At 39.1% G+C, this 18,430-nt stretch overlaps 2 long non-coding RNA genes across 2 annotated transcripts; one reads left to right on the top strand and one right to left on the bottom strand.

The window, feature by feature from the left end:
• Positions 1-1,260: 1,260 nt before the first annotated feature.
• Positions 1,261-2,476, top strand: LOC144525019 (uncharacterized). The gene is made up of 3 exons (XR_013502650.1): positions 1,261-1,350; positions 1,601-1,658; positions 2,166-2,476. It is a non-coding gene; the product is annotated as an uncharacterized LOC144525019 (long non-coding RNA).
• On the bottom strand, positions 2,433-4,019 carry LOC144525020 (uncharacterized). The gene is made up of 4 exons (XR_013502651.1): positions 3,935-4,019; positions 3,629-3,686; positions 3,167-3,308; positions 2,433-3,020 (listed from the first exon to the last, which is right to left on the bottom strand). It is a non-coding gene; the product is annotated as an uncharacterized LOC144525020 (long non-coding RNA).
• Positions 4,020-18,430: the final 14,411 nt, after the last annotated feature.

Here is an 18,430-nt window from a genome sequence, read left to right as displayed (position 1 = left end):
TAATTCAGTGAAAGATAGTGACTCATAGGGTTGGGTATCGTTTGGGCTTTTTCTGATACCGGTGCTAAAACGATACTTTTAAAACGGTGCCGGTGCCTGAACCGAAATATATATATTTATAATGTATATAATATAAAATATAAAAAAAAAGGAGCACAAAACGACAGTTGGCGACATTAAAGAATGGCTTGTTTATTGCTAAGGCCATATGGTCAAAATTAAATGATTGATTAATAATGTAATAACAATAACTTACAATGACTTATTTCACCAGTAAATTGCTGGTAATTGACAAAAACAAGCACCAGATGGGAAAAGGATATTTTACAATAACTTTGAATGGCACCACAAGGCTGGCGAGTTTCAAGTCTGTGTTGTTTTTCCGACAATGGCAGCTGCGGACTGTTAAGTCCCGGTGTTGGAATCCTCTACAGGGAAATACAGTCACACTTTACACCACTTAACGTAAGCTGTCAGCATTTTAACCATTGTGTTTAATCCAGCTAGTAGCTAACAGTAACCTAGCGTCCCGTGCAGCGATGCTTCTGGAAAAAAAAAAAAGTCAGGCACCGAAATAAGGCACCGAAATTTTCGTTCTTATTCGGTCTAATTACTACTGTTTACATCGGAACCTGTGCCCTATTGGCACCGCGTTTCGGTACCCAACCCTAGTGACTCAACAGACTGCTTTTGTTAATATTATAAAAGGTATAATATGCAATGCTTTCCTCAAAAACAATGAAAAGACTATTAGAAAAGTAATCCCTCTCAATCATTACTAATGACCCACTAGAAGTGTGTGTTGTTGTATCTGCAGAGACCCAGCCCTTGGTCTTTTTTCTTTTCTTTTCATTTTGTTGAGTATGGGACGTTTTGGGTGTGTAACACCCAGCCAATAACAGCGTGCAGGGTGTATGGGATTATTTTTGTGACTTTATTTGCAAGCAAAACTTCTCAAGTATCAAACAAAAATCACTTACTCAAGCAAAAATATTGTCACCTCAAAGGTAAAACTTAAAACTTGCAAACAAAACATTTGTGTAGTCCTAAACTATTGGTATTTTATTTGTTTGATATTATGTCCTTTTGTTTACAGTTCCCTCTGATGAACACGTTTGAAGTTTTGCTCCCAGCTTTCTCGTTTGCGCTTCCCAAGTCTTTGTTTGCTATTCTGACACAAAGCTATCGCATGGGCGGGTCTTACAGGGGTACGTCCCCATTGGCTAATTCGTTAGTTTGAGTGACAGCTCAGTGCCTGCCGGCCCCCTGACGTTTCAGTGCAGCTAACATTAGAAATTTTGGAAGACACACAAACCACTGTACAGCGGATTCCTACAAGATTAATAAAGTGTAAGTATTGATCATATATATTGTCTGTGATCTACGTTGCAAGCATGGTTACTAGACGTGTGTTGTTTCGTTGTGTTAAGTTACTAGCTAGCTAGTAAAGCTGTTTAACTTAGCATTTAACGTTAGCTAACTGCTAATGTTATCTAAAACGTGTAGCTATGTTAGGCTACTGAGCTAATTTGTCATGGGAATCATGAAGTCTTAGTGCCTTACTCAAGGAGCTGTATTAATTATCGTCTTCTCTCTGTAGAACAATGAAACATTGTGGGACGTGCAGGACCCCGAGCAGAGCTACGATGCTGTCCCAGGTAACGTTAGCTATGTCAGTAACGTAGCTATATCTGATAATACACAATTCTGGGGTATTGGTTAAGTTGTACAATGTAGAAGCTGTGTATATAATTCCTATCTAGAGGTTGACACATACTGTGCATATGCAGTGTTAGCCCTGCTTAACTGGTTCTTCTTTATAGTTATGTGCATTATTATAGCATAGCATAAAAACAAACTCAGTAATGATAGCTACATTTACACCAAGAGGATGACATTACAAGACAACAAGAATGTTCATCTGTACTTTCCTAGTTATGACAAAACTGGCTATCCTAACTCTAATTACATGTATTCTGTTGCATTTGCAAGCAGGTCAGCATAATGAAGGTGTCCATAGTGTTTTTAAAGCCTGTTGCTAATGGCTACTTAAAAGCAAGTTATTTTAATTGTAAATCACCCAATCATAGAAGGCGCAGTTATCAATAAGAACTTTGTTACCATTTGATTTGTATAAGGAACTTTGTTATAATGTTCTATCACAGCTCACATCTAGCAGCAGCCAGACCAACCAGGAGGAAGTGGTAGCAGCAGAGGGAGAGGAGCCTTCAGTCTCTCTGTGGAGGAAACACTAGGTTTGCTAAGGCTTCAAACAGCCAGGGTAGACCGAGAGTATGTACTGATCATATTTTACTGAGAACACTCACAATACACTTACAATAACCTTTTTCTTAGTTTATTTTCATTTGTGTACTTAAAGTTTCTAAGTCCATGGTATGTCAATATATCCTACTACAGTATACTGTCCTGTAATTGAATTTGTGTTTACATTGTTTTACTGTAATTATATTTTAAAATGCACATAATATATTAAAACTTTTTAAAATATGTTTTTACATTCACCCTTGTCTGTTTGGTTCATTATATTATACAGGACATAAGGTTGAGACTATTATAATGCTTTATTTTTAGTCCAATATAAAACTTCACATACATAATGGATATTTGAATGTATTTTGCTGTGGCCCCGGTGGTAAAAGAAGCTGCAACTCAGTGTCAGTCATTATTTGCAGTACATCAGAGGTCAGGATCAGTTTTTCATCACCAACAATACACAAACATACTGAGTAATTGGGTTATGTATATATTTCACATATTCAGTTTCACCTAAGGCAAGCTGTATTTCTATGCTGACTTGTGCCTGCAACAACACTTCTGAGGGTGGTGCAGGAATATCACACAACTCCTGGACGCCTGGGAGCATCTGGTCTCCTGAGCTCACTGATGGCCAACCGCTCCAGTCTGGACGACAGCCTTTTCTGCAGAACGGCTCTTTACAGGGCTGGGATGTGGCTGTCGTCCTTCACTTCCTTGACTTCTTATTGTAAAGCTTGAAGTACCTTATTAGATAAGTGTTTGACTTTAGCTCAATAATAAATAATTTTAATAAAGCCTTTGCACTCTAGGAACATTTTTCTAGCTTTCATAATCACTCCTGGAACACTTATTTCTGGAATATTATTGATCACACTTTCTAGATTCCTACCTTCATGTTGACTACATGTGTAAAGTACAATATGGCTTCATGTTGAATTTACTCAAATTATCCATCTGCTTTTCCCTTGGGTAATTTGCCAAGGTGGTCCAGGGCAGGAGCAGGACCCGAGCTTCATCAGCCATGCACATTACTAAAAAACAATAATGATCATTTAGCAAAGTGTGTTAGTTAAAGTACATTGTTTGGATAATAGTAACAATATGCATTAATTCTAAATATTGTTAAAATTTACAGCGTTAAAATATACAAAAAAATATGTCAGTTATTTGCCATCTTGCAGCAGTGCAATACAAGAAGAAACCGTGTATACAGATGGAACATTATCTAATGTATGTGTCAATCTTAGATAGAATACATTATATGCACAGCCTCTACATTGTACAACTTAACCAATACCCCAGAATTGTGTATTATCAGATATAGCTACGTTACTGACATAGCTAACGTTACCTGGGACAGCATCGTAGCTCTGCTCGGGGTCCTACATGTCCCACAATGTTTCATTGTTCTACAGAGAGAAGACGATAATTAATACAGCTCCTTGAGTAAGACGCAGACTTCATGATTCCCATGGCAAATTAGCTCAGTAGCCTAACATAGCTGCACGTTTTAGATAACATTAGCAGTTAGCTAACATTACATGCTAAGTTAAACAGCTTTACTAGCTAGCTAGTAACTTAACACAACGAAACAACAAACGTCTAGTAACCATGCTTGGAACGTAGATCACAGACAATATATATGATCAATACTTACACTTTATTAATGTTGTAGGAATCCGCTGTAGAGTGGTTTGTGTGTCCTCCAAAATCTCTAACGTTAGCTGCATTGAAACGTCAGGGGGCCCGGCAGGCACTGAGCTGTCACTCAAACTAACTGAAGACGAATTAGCCAATGGGGTCGCACTCCTGTAAGACCCGCCCACGCAAGATTTTTGTGTCAGAATCGCAAACAAAGACTTGGGAAGCGCAAATGAGAAAGCTGGGAGCAAAACTTCAAACATGCTGGAGAGAGCAAAAGACTGATCATTGAGAAAAAAGCAGAGGGAACTGGAAACAAAAGGACATAATATCAAACGAATAAAAGACCGATAGTTTATGACTACACAAATGTTTTGTTTGCAAGTTTTAAGTTTTACCTTTGAGGTGACAATATTTTTCTTGAGTTAGTTTTTTTTGTTTGATACTTGAGAAGTTTTGTTTGGAATTAAAGTCACAAAAATAATCCCATAGCTGTGCAGCCCGTTGTCACTCTAAGCTTCCGCTTTGCCACTCAGCGTCTTATACCGACGTCTGACTGACACAGACAGGATGGACACGGTGCTTTCCCCTCGGAGGTGTATGTGTGTTTATTTGTGCTTTAAAACATAACCAATGCGAGACAATCAGAAAAGTGAGTTTTTATTCTCTGATTTCTGCATTTTTCAGCGCTCCATGACACAACCACTGCACTCTTTTTGGCTGTTGAGCCAGGGAGGAGGGGCCAATTTTGAACGGTGTTTGATGTTTTAAGCCCCCAACGTCGCCTTCCAGGCAGCGCGGCAATGGTTATGTTTAGGTTTAAGGTTAGGGTTAGTGTTTTGAGTTGCCTTGTCGTAACCATAGAAACGTTACAAGTCAGAAGCATATGTTAATGGACTGTATTTATAGCTCTTTTCTAGTCTTAACGACTACTCAAAGCGTTTTAACATAGTACAGAAACCATTCACCATTCACACACATTCATACACTGGTGGCCGAGGCTGCCGTACAAGGTGCCACCTGCTCATCAGATAAACATTCACACACATTTACACTCCGATGGTGCAGCATGGCGCCCCTGTGTGTAACTTACTTGGCAATAAACTGATTTCTGATTGTATAAACCCTTTTCTGATTGTACAGAAAACAGGTTATTAGTGTTAGTGTTATTAGTTGTCCCCATTATTTTATTAAAAACTATCTCTGCATCATTACATCTCTCTCAAAACTCACATTATAGGAGCCAAGGTGGAAAAGTCAGGAAGTCTCTGCCTCTGCTGCAATGATTTTGACCATATTATTGGATATACTGTATGCAATATCATCCAGTAACACATTACAGATTTTATTTTGTTGCACTCTAAGGCATTGACACCTCGCCCTGCACTTGTTTTGTAAAACTTAGTTTGACACTCGTTCACAAAGCTCTTAACCCTCTACATGTGATCAAGAGGCCTCTTAGCTAATGCATTTGAACATGGCCACTTGACTGCCTCTGCATTTCAGTTCAAATGACTGTGCCGTTGTCCAGCTGCCATTCTCTAGCATCCAAAAACATCTCCAAACATTTTATCACTCTTTACATGATCAAAACACTCCTACAACTAATTTTAATAGACTTTGGTGTTAGTGTTTTTTATTTTTAAATGTTGGTTTGTTTCTTTATATGATGATGCTTTCACTGTTGGTTTCTCTTTAGAGAGAGAATATGTAACTGTATAAAGAAAAAAATATTCTCTGCCTTTTTGTAGTTAGATGTTAACAAATGTACAGTGCTGGAGCAAACTTTAAGTGTGTACAATCAATTTATCCACACAGATTAAACTGGCAGTATATGGATGTGGCTATTTGACTGCCTCTGCGTTTTAATTAGAGCGAGAACCGAAGCAGAACAAACAATAACTCACCTGTTATCTAATTTCAGTGTGCAAATGTTGTACCATGTACCATAATATCCAATCATATTCAAGTGTTCAGGCCCTTAGAAATACACTCTAAACATAGCTACAGTTTTATTCATGTAGTGATTATTTAAATTCTAATGTGGCAAAGTGTTTTTCGACATGCAGAAAAAGACGCATTTGTGTTCAGTTTGTCATATTTTTGTCATCCTCATTTCACATCAAGTGAACAGTACTGGCTTTGGCGATCTTTTCAATGTTGAATTGAAAATAGTGAAAATATTTTAGGTCTCTTTTTTAAAAGCCTTTGTATTCAACGGCGTTACCTTAAACTATTATCCTGTGCTCACAGCAATAACTGAAAAAAAAAGGCACGGAGTGACATACACTTACTTTTTTCTACAGTATGATAATACATTATAACTGTTCATATATTTTAGGACAGTAACCAGCAGTGAACCTTTTTGGAGAAGAAGCACATACAGTAATAAAGTAAAAGCAAAATGTGATTCTAAGTATTGTTAGTGTATTAATAATACAGCAATTTACACAGAATTTCAATTTTTTGTTTGACTGATATATAAAGATATGACATATTCCATAATAATGTGTCGTTTTCTTGATTGGCATAAATATGTATAATGACTGAAAATATTACAATTCACGTACGTTTTTTGTCATCTTTTTTTTTTTAACCTAACCTTAGTAGCAAGCGCTAGCTAGTAGCACAACATAATGATTACATCTCCTTGGTTCTCTAAATACATTCGTCGTTTATTTAGATAAGCATGTAAACGATCAGGAATAACGAAAACACAATGTTTAACGTTAGTGAATATTTTAGACAATGAAACGGCGAGTTCATGAGTTTGCCACGTACGTATACTTGTAAGAGATGCGAGAGAGAAGCTCATGAACGTGTGGTGTTGCTAGGGTTGCCACGACAACACAAACTGCTGCTAGTGAGCATGTCCATCGTGATGTCATGGGCCAGTCAACGCAGAAGATCTGGGTATTTTTCGAACTCCATGACTGCTTTATGCGCTTTTTTGCAACTCTCATTGGAATGAACGGGGCTTCGCGCCGAACGCTGTATCCAGTTCTCTTAATACATCCGTTACAGGCTCTGTCTCAAAAGTCACAAGGAAGTCCATCTTCTTCTTCTGTTTTCATACATTTCTATCGTTTTCCCCTTTGCTTCTGCTCATTTATAAAGTAAAGACACTCAAGAACAGCGTAGAGATAAGCACAAAGTCTTCACTCAAGTCTGTTGCGTCTGTTTACATCTATTTCCACTGACTTTACAGTATATTTAATTGCACTGCCTCAGATTTTCTCTTCTAATATTCGTCGCCAGTTCCCAGGATTTTGTACATTTCCAGAAAACTATTGGCTCCTAACATTTATTACATGAAGAAACCTGAAAATGCTAATTGACAGGATGGAAATCTTGTTGGTGGAGAACTGACGTAAGGTGCAAAAAGTACCACAAAAAAAAACACAAAAAGAAAGGTGTGATTCACTCAGAAACCAAAAAAGGTGTCTTGTGTTACACTGAACACAAATGTAAATGCAGCACTCTCCCTCAACTACAAAGCAAGCTCATAAAATGTGTTAACATGTATAAAGTTGATAATGCAAACTCATCATGGAAAACTGGTTAGCGAAATGTTGGGATATCAGGGGCAAAATATACCCCAAAACAAACATTATTTACTTAAGCAGCAAAAAAAGTCTTACTCTATAAAACCATATCAAATCAAACATGACTACTACTCTACTTTTTACAAACTAGACTACTATATTAGTCAGTAGCATTGTTGGAGTATAGCTTCCAGCCACCAGTGTCAGCACTGAGTGCATTGCTGCTGAGCAGCACTCCAGCTGGCGGGCATCTCCTTGCATTTGTGACTGTGTGTGTGTTCCCCTGCTGAATTCAGTTAGGGTAAACGTGTGAGAATTCCCAATTTGCTGGCATGGAAAGGGGATTTGATCAGAATACAGCATAGAAAACCTGCTTGGAAATGTAGGAAATATTGGATAGGATAGAACAACACAATGCAGTTCTGCTAAATAAAACACATCACATTCATTATGAATTTCACTTGTTTTTATTTTCAACAAATTGTCTGTCCAAATACAATACACATTTTCTATGGGCTCTTATGGCAGAAATTTGGGTAGTCATCATGGAAACATGAATTAGTCATGTGACAAGGGCTGGGAAGATTTTTGTTTCACAGAACCGTATAAAAATAAAGTGCCACTCCGGGCCCCCCCTCTGGCCTGGGGTGGCCCTGACACACACGTGCACACACACACACACACACACACACACACACACACACACACACACACACACACACACACACACAGTTATGACCTCTGTTTCTGTCACATTCTGTACAGTCTGATTGCATCCATGACAGTATTTCTGTAAACTCTCTTACCTAACATACTATTTGAGGGTAAAAAAATAATAATCAAGAACTTGTTTTTCCATATGAAACAAGCCAGGGTAGGGGGATTCCAATTAAGGGCTGAAGTAGAAACTAGGGTTCAGAATATTCATTGTTTGAAAATTAAACCAAATAATAAGAACTATTTTTAACTATATTTTATACTCGCAATCTAAGAAAGCGATCAAAACGCTGAATTTATGTGCTCTCTATACCATGTTTTAATTAATGTGATGCCATGTTTTTTCTGCCATTATTGTACCTCCTGGTGGTTAAAGTTAATGGTAACTGTCAAACTTTGTTAAAAAACAAGTCTATGCTGAAACCATACAGCCACAAAAGAAACAGCCTCAGACGAAACAGCCTAAAAAACAAACTGAAAAATATTGAAAATGTTTCATGAAGCTTCATTTGGACATCACTGGTTAGCATAAATAATACTCACCTATCTATGGTCCCAGAAAAAGATTTTCTATTGAATGGGGTTAAGAAGAGCGGAGTGACCGAAAAATTCAAGCATATCAGTGCAAATCGGCTTCGACTTAGGCCAAATGAAAGACAGCAGAAAATGTTATAAAGCGTCTGAAAAACTTTAAGAAATTCCTGTGCAGCATTATCCAAGTGTTTTGTATCAATTCATGGGCTCATGGAAATCCAAATACAACTATATTTGCTAAACTATTACTAAACGAAGCTTTTACCGAGAAGGTATTTGTTGTGCATGCATGCACATAACAAAATTCTTCATGGCAGGATAATCCCAAAATGCCCCTTGTGCCTAAGTACATACTTGCAGAGCTGCTAGCATGGCTGTAGACTCTTAATGTTGCTTGATAAATGAGTCAATAAATTGCTAAGCAGTATATTTCTTGACTGTTCCAGATTAGTCATACAGTTTATTCCCTTTCTTTCTTTTTCTCAGCCCTAACCCTGACCCCATGCCTAAGATAACTCATACATCGCCTAGAGACTGAGTACACTGTCAACTTTTTTTTTCACTCTGTCGTACCAGATTTTAAAGTGATGGATAGGAATTGTCAGTTGGCAATGGTAATGCACTGAACTTGCAATGGACTATCAGAATAAAGTGTGACTTTTCATTTTTACTGCTATCAAGTAATTGCAACTTCATTCTTTTCACTAAGCAAGTGAAGAAGACAAACTTTCTGTGGGAGGTAAAATTGGAATTTGAAGACAGTGTGTGTGTGTGTGTGTGTGTGTGTGTGTGTGTGTGTGTGTGTGTGTGTGTGTGCGTGCATGCATGTGTGTGTATGGATGTGTGTAGGAGGGTTGGCACGATACTGTGCACGCTGCAGCGCCTGGCATCGCGTTACAGGGGCAAACAGCCTCAGCGTAGTGAAGATCTTTTTGTAAAATATGCTAAATTTTGTGCATATTCCAAATCTTTGTTCACTCTTTTGGGTTGGGAACGACACAAAGAGACTCATTAGAAAACATTTATTTTACTTTCCTGGAAGTAAAATTAAAACCAGCCAAGATGTCCACAGGCCAGCAGAAGGAAAATGGCACCCACATAATAAAGGGACTGAAACTTTCCTTCACAATTCTGTTGGATTCTGAGAAGCCTCATGAAAAAGGAAAAGGGCAACTTCTGTTAGCTAGCTTTACGTTTCCTTTTGATTGCACTCCTTACATTGTGTTTGTACGTTTGTTACAGGAAGTTCAAGGGTCCCTCATTTGATACACCAGCACATATTAAAGGTCCCATGGCATGAAAATTTCACTTTATGAGGTTTATGAACATTAATGTGAGTTCCCCTAAATTGCCTATGGTCCCCCAGTGGCTAGAAATGGCGATAGATGTAAACCAAGCTCTGGGTATCCTGCTCTGCCTTTGAGAAAATGAAAGCTCAGATGGGCCGATCTGGAATCTCCTCCTTATGACGATAAGGAGGAAGGTTACCTCCCCTTTCTCTGCTTTGCCCGCCCGGAGCATTTGGCCCGCCCATGAGAAAGAGAGAGACATCATGGCTTGAAAACAAGCGAAGCATGGCAGTTGGTCAAGGCCACACGCCCACCCTCCACCTTGCCCCCCCCCCCGCTCTATCTCCTCAATAGCATTTAAAGCTACAGACACAGAAATGGCACATCCTAAGTAACGCTCATTGTGGGACTGGCTCTAGTAATTCTGCACCAAGGCTGAATTTCGGGAAAGAGACTTCAGATACAGTATTAGGGGACCACTAAAGCCTATATAAAAGCATCCAAAAAGCAGCATGTCATAGGACCTTTAAGGACTGACTTTATTTAAAGTTACTGATTATGATGTCTTAAGACTCCCCCTGAAATGATCTTGTCTTTCTGTGAATGTTGGCAGCTCAATTAAAAGGGATCCATCACTTCCCTTTAGGGCCCTTCAGGGACCATGTAGATGCCACATGATTAACTGTTTAAATACTAGCTGACGCAAATTTACATTAAAGAAATAGATTTTTGGAATATATGCTTATCTGCTTTGCCGAGAGTTAGATGAGAAGATTGATACCACTCTCATGCAAGAGCCAGGAGGCAATAAGCTTAGCTTAGCATAAAGACTGGAAGCAGAAGGAAACCACCTGGCTCTGTCCAAAGTAAAACCTTTGGCAATCTTTTGACAACACTCATTTTAACTTTGAATTAGTGTTAAAAATAGATTCAATAGATAAGTTTGGGTATAGGGTCTCAAATATGATAGACGTAGATGTCCATTTGGTTCCTGAGAGTGTGAACTGTGAAGTGCAGGGAAACTATAGAGCTCAACAGTGACCACCCACTTTTTGAACGGCTCTGTTTCCGGAAGTGATTTTCCCCATTCAATATTCCCATTGACGTCTTATTAAATAAAGAGGTTTAAGGCTGGAACCATACCAACTAGCTACAAGATTAATAATGACCATAAGACATTGGATTCGGCACAAAAGAACATTTTTAAAACGGCAAAAATGGCAAACAAAAACAATCGTAGACTTAGGCGGAAGAAGCTTGCTGTGACGTTCATGGGTTTGCGGGCGAGTTAAACATTTCCAGGGTAACGAGTATCGAGTTCACCAATCAGAGACGTCGCTGTTAACGCTTGTGGATTGTGGGTAGTGTAGTACTTCTCCATGACATCGCCAATGAAACGTGTATTTTTTTTTAAACTAGATTTATATCATAGACTTGTGGCTTCTACAGGGGCATACACCTTTGTTTCAAAATCTCTTAGCTCATGGTAAGTCTACCTTGGATGGTTTAGACCAGGGGTCTTCAACGTATTTTAGGCCAAGGACCCCCCCACTACATATATTGTATTAAATTAAGTTGCATAATAAATTGGGCCTACAATAATGTGTTGGGCGGCCTAAAGCCTATAAACATACATTTTCATGGTGCCCTACAATACTAAGCTATTAAAATAATGTTTTTTTTTTTTTTTACATATTTACATATGTTTTAATGTCAAACCTACATTTGGAAGGCACAGTGAATTCATAAGCTTACCTGTATCTGTGGATAGCTACGATAGTGGCTAGCTTACCTACAGGCCAGTAAGCATATCATCAATGTTGTTGAGGTTGTTTTTTTGTTTTTTTACAAATAGGCCGATTTGTCTTTGCTAATAATATGTTGGATTCATGTTAATGTATATTTTCAGACATATTTAAATTTTTGGGGAAAACATAACAACAATTTGCAATCTGCAATGACCCCCCTGTTGAGGATCTCTGGTTTAGGCACTATGGCTAAAAATCTAAATCCTGATGGTAAAAATGAATTGGACTTTATATCCGAAACCACACCGTTGACATCTATGTATTGTAACTCTTTAGGAGCACAGCTGCTGTTTAGTGAGTGGCATGTTATTCTACTGTGTTGGTGTTTTCTCTCTGATAGGGGTTGACTGCCCTTGGGTCTCAATAATTAATTCATGCCTGTTGAGTCAGGACTTTCAAGGGTCCATCTTAGCTAGGCCTTTATTTTTTCATTGCTGAAGACATGAAAGTGGGGGGGAGAGGGGGAATTATATGTAGCAAAGGGCCGCAAGTCGGAGTCGAACCCGCTGCAACTGCGTCGAGGAGTAAACCTCTATATATGGGTGCACACTCTACCAGGTGAGCCACCCAGCCGCCCTGAATACCTCTACTTTGAGGTAATTGTATGACACTCTCCTCTTTGTTTGGGTTTCCAACAAAAAAAATGTATCTTCATCTTGGAAGATTTGCTTTCTGCAGTGAAACAAGTTGGGATAATGGACAGGACTTAAACATGAATTAAACTTTAATACACCTGAAATCCTCAACATGATAATCTTTAGGAAGTGCAATGCAGAAAATAAGTTTTCACCACATGAGTGCTTGGCTAAAGTAACCTGGATTTCCTGACATTTCCAAACAGTTTGAGTTTCTGTAGTTGGCAGTTGTCCCACTGTTCCAAACACATACAAAGATATTATATTAGGAAAGATTTACCAGCGTCACATGGTTTTAAAGAGAAAACTAAAAGGTGACATGCACTGGCCACTTATAGTGTTAACAAAATTGGCAATAGAGAGAAGCAAAACATTTTTTGATTGAATTGTTACTTTAAGACACGACAAGTGAAACAGTCATGTCACACACAGTTAAAAGAACAGGATCAGGACACCAATTAGATAATCCAACTCCAGCACACTTGTCGTGTGCTTACATGCAAGACAAACAATGTGCAACATCATGCCCAATATTTATAACAGACAAAAGTGTTTTTGTACAATACAAAGCTTAGCTTTCATCTAAAATTGGCATATATCTTACACAGATAAAGGGAACAAACATCAAAAGCAGTCTTCCATTTCATAAGACAGAGGTTTTAAAGCTCAGTACTAATGGCTATACTTAACAAACCACAGCAACTCTAAAAACTCTTTTTTTTTTTCATTAACAAACATGCCTAAATCTGTAGCGTTATGAAAGACACACCAGATTTCATTGATGTAAGACAGTAAACATGCCAGATGACAACTCCTACATTTTCCTCGTTGGCATTAATGAGTGTTGACGGTTCCATTATGCCATTTAATTGTGAATACATTTGAGCCAGATTTGAGCTATGTGATAGACTGGTGAACTGTCCAGAGTGTACTCTGCCTCCCCGCCGAATACATGCTGGGAAACAGTCCAGCTCACCGCCAACCTGAACCGCATAATGAGTACAGAGACTGGCTGGCATGGACAGATTTTTCTTTCTTATTTCTTTCCTTACCTGTCTGTCCTCGTATCATAACATATTAGAGCTGCAAAGATTAATCGATTGCTGGATTAGTCGTCAACCTATAGCTAGAAAATGTGTATTGTATTCGGCTATACATTGTGTTGTTCTATCCTATCCAATGTTTCCTATATCTTAATATTCCCCCCTATGAACCCCCCCCAACTAATTATTAGTTCCCCCTGTGACACCCCACTTAAAAAATCATGGAATCGCCCACTCTCTCCCATGCTATTTGCGATCTCTCTTGAACCATTAGCCCAAGCCATAAGGCAAAATAAAATATGTAATGTCCAGATTAAATCCAATAACAGCTCAATATCGTTATTTGCAGATGATATTTTGCTGTACATCTCTGACCTTGAGGACTCTGTTCCAAAACTTCTTAAGATCTTTAACGAATTTGGCTCAGTTTCCGGCTATAAAATTAATTGGAATAAATCTAATTAAGATCTAATAAAATCTTCTTCTATTGAATAACAGACAGGTGACATCAGCTATTAGTGGTACAATACCAACCCAAAGCAAAATTACATATTTGGGCATCACCATACACGCATCGCTACAGCGAGTTGTCCAAGACAACTATGAAACTATATTAAGTAGTGTTCAATGGGATCTGGCCAATTGGTCTGTGCTGCCGGCATCGCTACGGTCCAGGATTGCTGTTGTTAAAATGAACATAGTTCCTCGTGTGAATTTCTTAAGTACCCCCACCAATACATTTCTGGAAGAAACTTGATACGGTAATTTGGCAGTGCATTTGGAATAATAAACAACTTAGGCTAAAATACTCTACCCTGCAACGTACCACAAACACAGGAGGCCTGGCCCTCCCCAACCTTAAAGTGTATCACAGAGCCTTTCAGCTACAGGCCCTCAGAGTGTGGATGGACCCCTCATCTACAGTTCCATGGAGAGAAATAGAGCAAAACCTCACTGGAAGTCTAAGACTGCAAGACCTTACCTTTGCAGGTGTGTGTCCAAAAAAAGTGTATGTATGTGTATATATATATATATAGCCTATGGCCCTATTATCACCAACACATTGACCAAATTTAAACAGGTGGAGGAGCAACTACGCTATACCAATAAGTGGCATTTGAATACCCCAATATGGCACAATGCACACCTAATGTCTGTTAACAAGCCCTTTGCTTGTAACCAGTGGAGTGACAGAGGTATTTATACTTTAGACCAGCTACTGAGCAATGAGAAAGGTATGTTGAGTTTTCAAGACCTGAGAGCTAGAATGCAACAGAATTGTGAGAACTGAATGCAGTTTTGAGATCCCCAGGACATACTTCTTCTTTTATCTTCGCTTAAGATCAGCCCTAAAATGTTATGGAGTGCCATGGGGAAACAGTCTTGAGGCACACCCAGTCATTGAAGGTCCTATGACATACTGCTTTTTGGATGCTTTTATATAGGCCTTAGTGGTCCCCTAATGATGTATCTGAAGTCTCTTTCCCGAAATTCAGCCTTGGTGCAGAATTACAGCCACTAGAGCCAGTCCCACAATGAGCTTTCCTTAGTATGTGCCATTTATGTATCTGTAGCTTTAAATGCTATTAAGGAGGAGAGAGGGGGGGCAAGGTGGAGGATGGGGTGTGGCCTTGACCAACTGCCACTTTGCTTGTTTGCAAGCCATGATGTCTTTCTCTTTCTCATGAGCGGGTCAAATTCTCTGGGCGGGCAAAGCAGAGAAAGGGGAGGTAACCTTGCTCCTTATAACCTCATAAGGAGGAGATTCCAGATCGGCCCATCTGAGCTTTCATTTTCTCAAAGGCAGAGCAGGATACCCAGGGCGATTTACACCTATCGCTATCTATATTTCTAGCCACTGGGGGACCATAGGCAGGCTGGGGGAACTCATATTAATGTTAATTAATGACCTTTAAATGGTTTGTTGATTTTCCTGTGAGAGATGGAAGTGTCTATAGGAGAACTTCCAATAGTGGGGAAAAGGGAGTGAGAGCTGAGTCCTGAGGGGAACGCAATCAATTGGGAGACAGTTTGGGACAACATTTTCCACTGTTCCAAAAACCCAAATCACCAGCAGATCCACTTCAACATATGTCATAGGACATACTGGACTCCCCTGAAGAGATGCATCTCTAAAGTCATTCCAACTCCCTACGTTCTGTCAACCTGAACAAACTGGAACTTTTCTGCATATGGTCTGGGAGTGTGAACAGGTGTATGAGTTCTGGAATAAAACAACATCAATAATATCTGATGGGATAGGATGTTGAATTCCTACTGACCTGATTGTGTTGTTACTTAACGACGACTTTAAATTACACCTGCTTGGGAGACAGAGGAAAATTTGGCTAGCCGGCTCAACTGCAACCAAGAAAATGATAGCTCAGCGCTGGCTCCCCCCCACTCACTTTGTATAAAACAGTGGTTGGCAAACTTTCTGGACATAGTTATGCTTGAGCTCTCTACAGCAAGGATTAACAAAGCTAAATCATCAACCTATGGAAAAGTGCAGCAGCACAAATATCAGACCTAATGATCTCAGCGCCACAATAACTAGAGGAGAGTGACTAGGCAAGGTGTGATTTCTGTTTGTTTATTTGTTGTTGTTTTTATTTCCTCGAGACCGCAGAGGGTGGGCGAGGGTTTTTGATAATTTTTTTATTATTGATAGTATACAGGTGGAAATTCAATGATAGTACAGGCTTTAAAGCGCCCATATTATGCTCATTTTCAGGTTCATAATTGTATTTTAAGGTTGTACCAGAATAGATTTACATGGTTTAATTTTCAAAAAACACCATATTTTTGTTGTACTACACAGCTCTCTCTCACTGCTGCAGCAACTTGTGTGTGTTGTAGCAGTGCTTTGCTATTGAGAACGAGGTAGCATGCTAGCATTAGTATTCGCTACGAGCTAACGGTTGCGGCTAGCCAGCTCGTTTCGCCGATTTTGAACAGCTCGCCCAGAGACTGAAGGCAGAACACATTCAGAAACCGTATCTCACTCAAAACAGCATGGATGGATTTTTTTCAAAGTTTGTATGCGCGTGGAAGCACCAGAGACACAAAATAACACCCCAAATCCCAGAAAAAGTGTTTTTTTCATAATATGGGCACTTTAAGACATCACAAAACCTTATACATCACAGAAACAGAACAAACATCCCCACCCTCCCCCAAAGACCCCATTACCAACTCCCCAAGAAATAAAAAGCTACAATACAAAAATACAAATATAATACAGACATGGTAAAAATTTGTCAAATACATTAATGCTGCACTCTTACTTTGACCAAGGTGTAAACTTCATCCCATGCACGTTGAGTTTTCTGACTAGCTCCATGTACCACAGATCTCTCCATCACAACTATGTCTGGAAAAGAGTTGGCCCACTGCTGCCACAACAGTGTGTGAGGCGGTTGAGACTAGCCCATAGTATGCACTTCTGCTGCAGAGACAATTCTAAGGTAGAGTCATCATTAAGTAAAAGTAAGGTCAGTGACAGTGGAATATTTACTCCAAGCATATCACTAAAAGGCAAACACATTGGGACATTCCCAAAACATATGTAAAAATGACCCTGAAACATGAAGTGTACATAAGTGACAATTAGGGGATGGGATGATTTTCATAGCATGACGTTTTCTTGGAGTAAGATACATTCTGTGTATACATTTAAAATGTGTTAATTGGTGATCAGGGTTTTTGGAGGTATCCTATAGATTCTCCCATACTGTGTCCCATCTCTCCCTCATTTATAGAAGATAAATCCTTACACCATACACTTTCTACTGATAAAGATACATTAGGTTTAGAGATAAAATTATAAAGTTTTGAAACCATCCCTCGTGTTTGTCCTTGTACAGTAATTCACTCATGCAGTGGGTGTGTTAGGAGTTGTACTCCCCATGGGACACCGTATGCCTTCATGGCAAATAAAAGAAATATTATGTGCCAGGCAAATCATAATCAGCTTGCAGATCACCGAAAGCTCGTAAGCCATTGTCGTCATACAAGTCTTGGAGAACATAAACTCCCTTACCCATCCAGTCAATAAGAAGAGAAAAGTTCTTGAATATAGGAGAATGCTTATGCCATTTAAGATCTACTCCAACATGTTTCATTACAGAGCGGCAGGTTATGAGCAAAAAAGAAATCAGAGGACTTAGGTGTTTTTTAGCCTCTTTAGGTGGTATGTTGGAGAATACCAGGTCTTATAGTCTATGAGGTTGTGAAAGGTTCTCCTCAATTGGTCTCCAGGACACTGAAGCATTGGAATTAAACCATACAGACGGGGCGAAGAACAAAAGACCAAAAATACATCTTAAAATTAGGTAGTGCTAATCCGCCCTATGTCCTATCTTGTTGAAGGGTTTTTAGTTTCAAACGCGGCCTCTTCCCATTCCATGCAAACTTAGATATGAGGGAATGCAATTTTTCCCAATAATTTGGGGGTGCAAGGGGAACCATAGAGGAGTAAAAGTTTATACGAGGAAGGACATCCATTTTTACTATCGCGTGCCTAGGTTGTTTACTATGTGCGGGCTCGGAGGGAATTTGGAAGCTTAGACCAGCGTTCAAGATCCTTCTCAATTTGATTATATATGCCTTGGGAATTCTGTGATGCTATCAGAGATGTGGAAGGGAATATGTCAACACCAAGGTACCTAAACTGCCTCACTATTGGGATGTTAGAGGGCAGGGACGTGAGTGATAAAACCGAATTTAAGTGCATTAATGATTATTTAGTCCAATTGATCTTATATCCAGATAAAGAGCTGAATAAATCAAAGGTGGATAATAAATGTGGTATGGAGGACCCTGCGTCCCTAACATAAAGTAAGATATCATCTGCATATAATGATATTCTGTGTTCTGTATTGCAAAACGTAATAGGAAGTACAGCAGGATGCTGTCTAATTTTCTGGGCCAGGTTCCAGA

Source organism: Sander vitreus, chromosome 10, assembly GCF_031162955.1.
Source record: "Sander vitreus isolate 19-12246 chromosome 10, sanVit1, whole genome shotgun sequence".
Taxonomy (NCBI): Eukaryota; Metazoa; Chordata; class Actinopteri; order Perciformes; family Percidae; genus Sander; species Sander vitreus.
The sequence above is the reverse complement of the archived record's forward strand: the minus strand, read 5'-3'. Positions and strand labels throughout refer to the sequence as shown.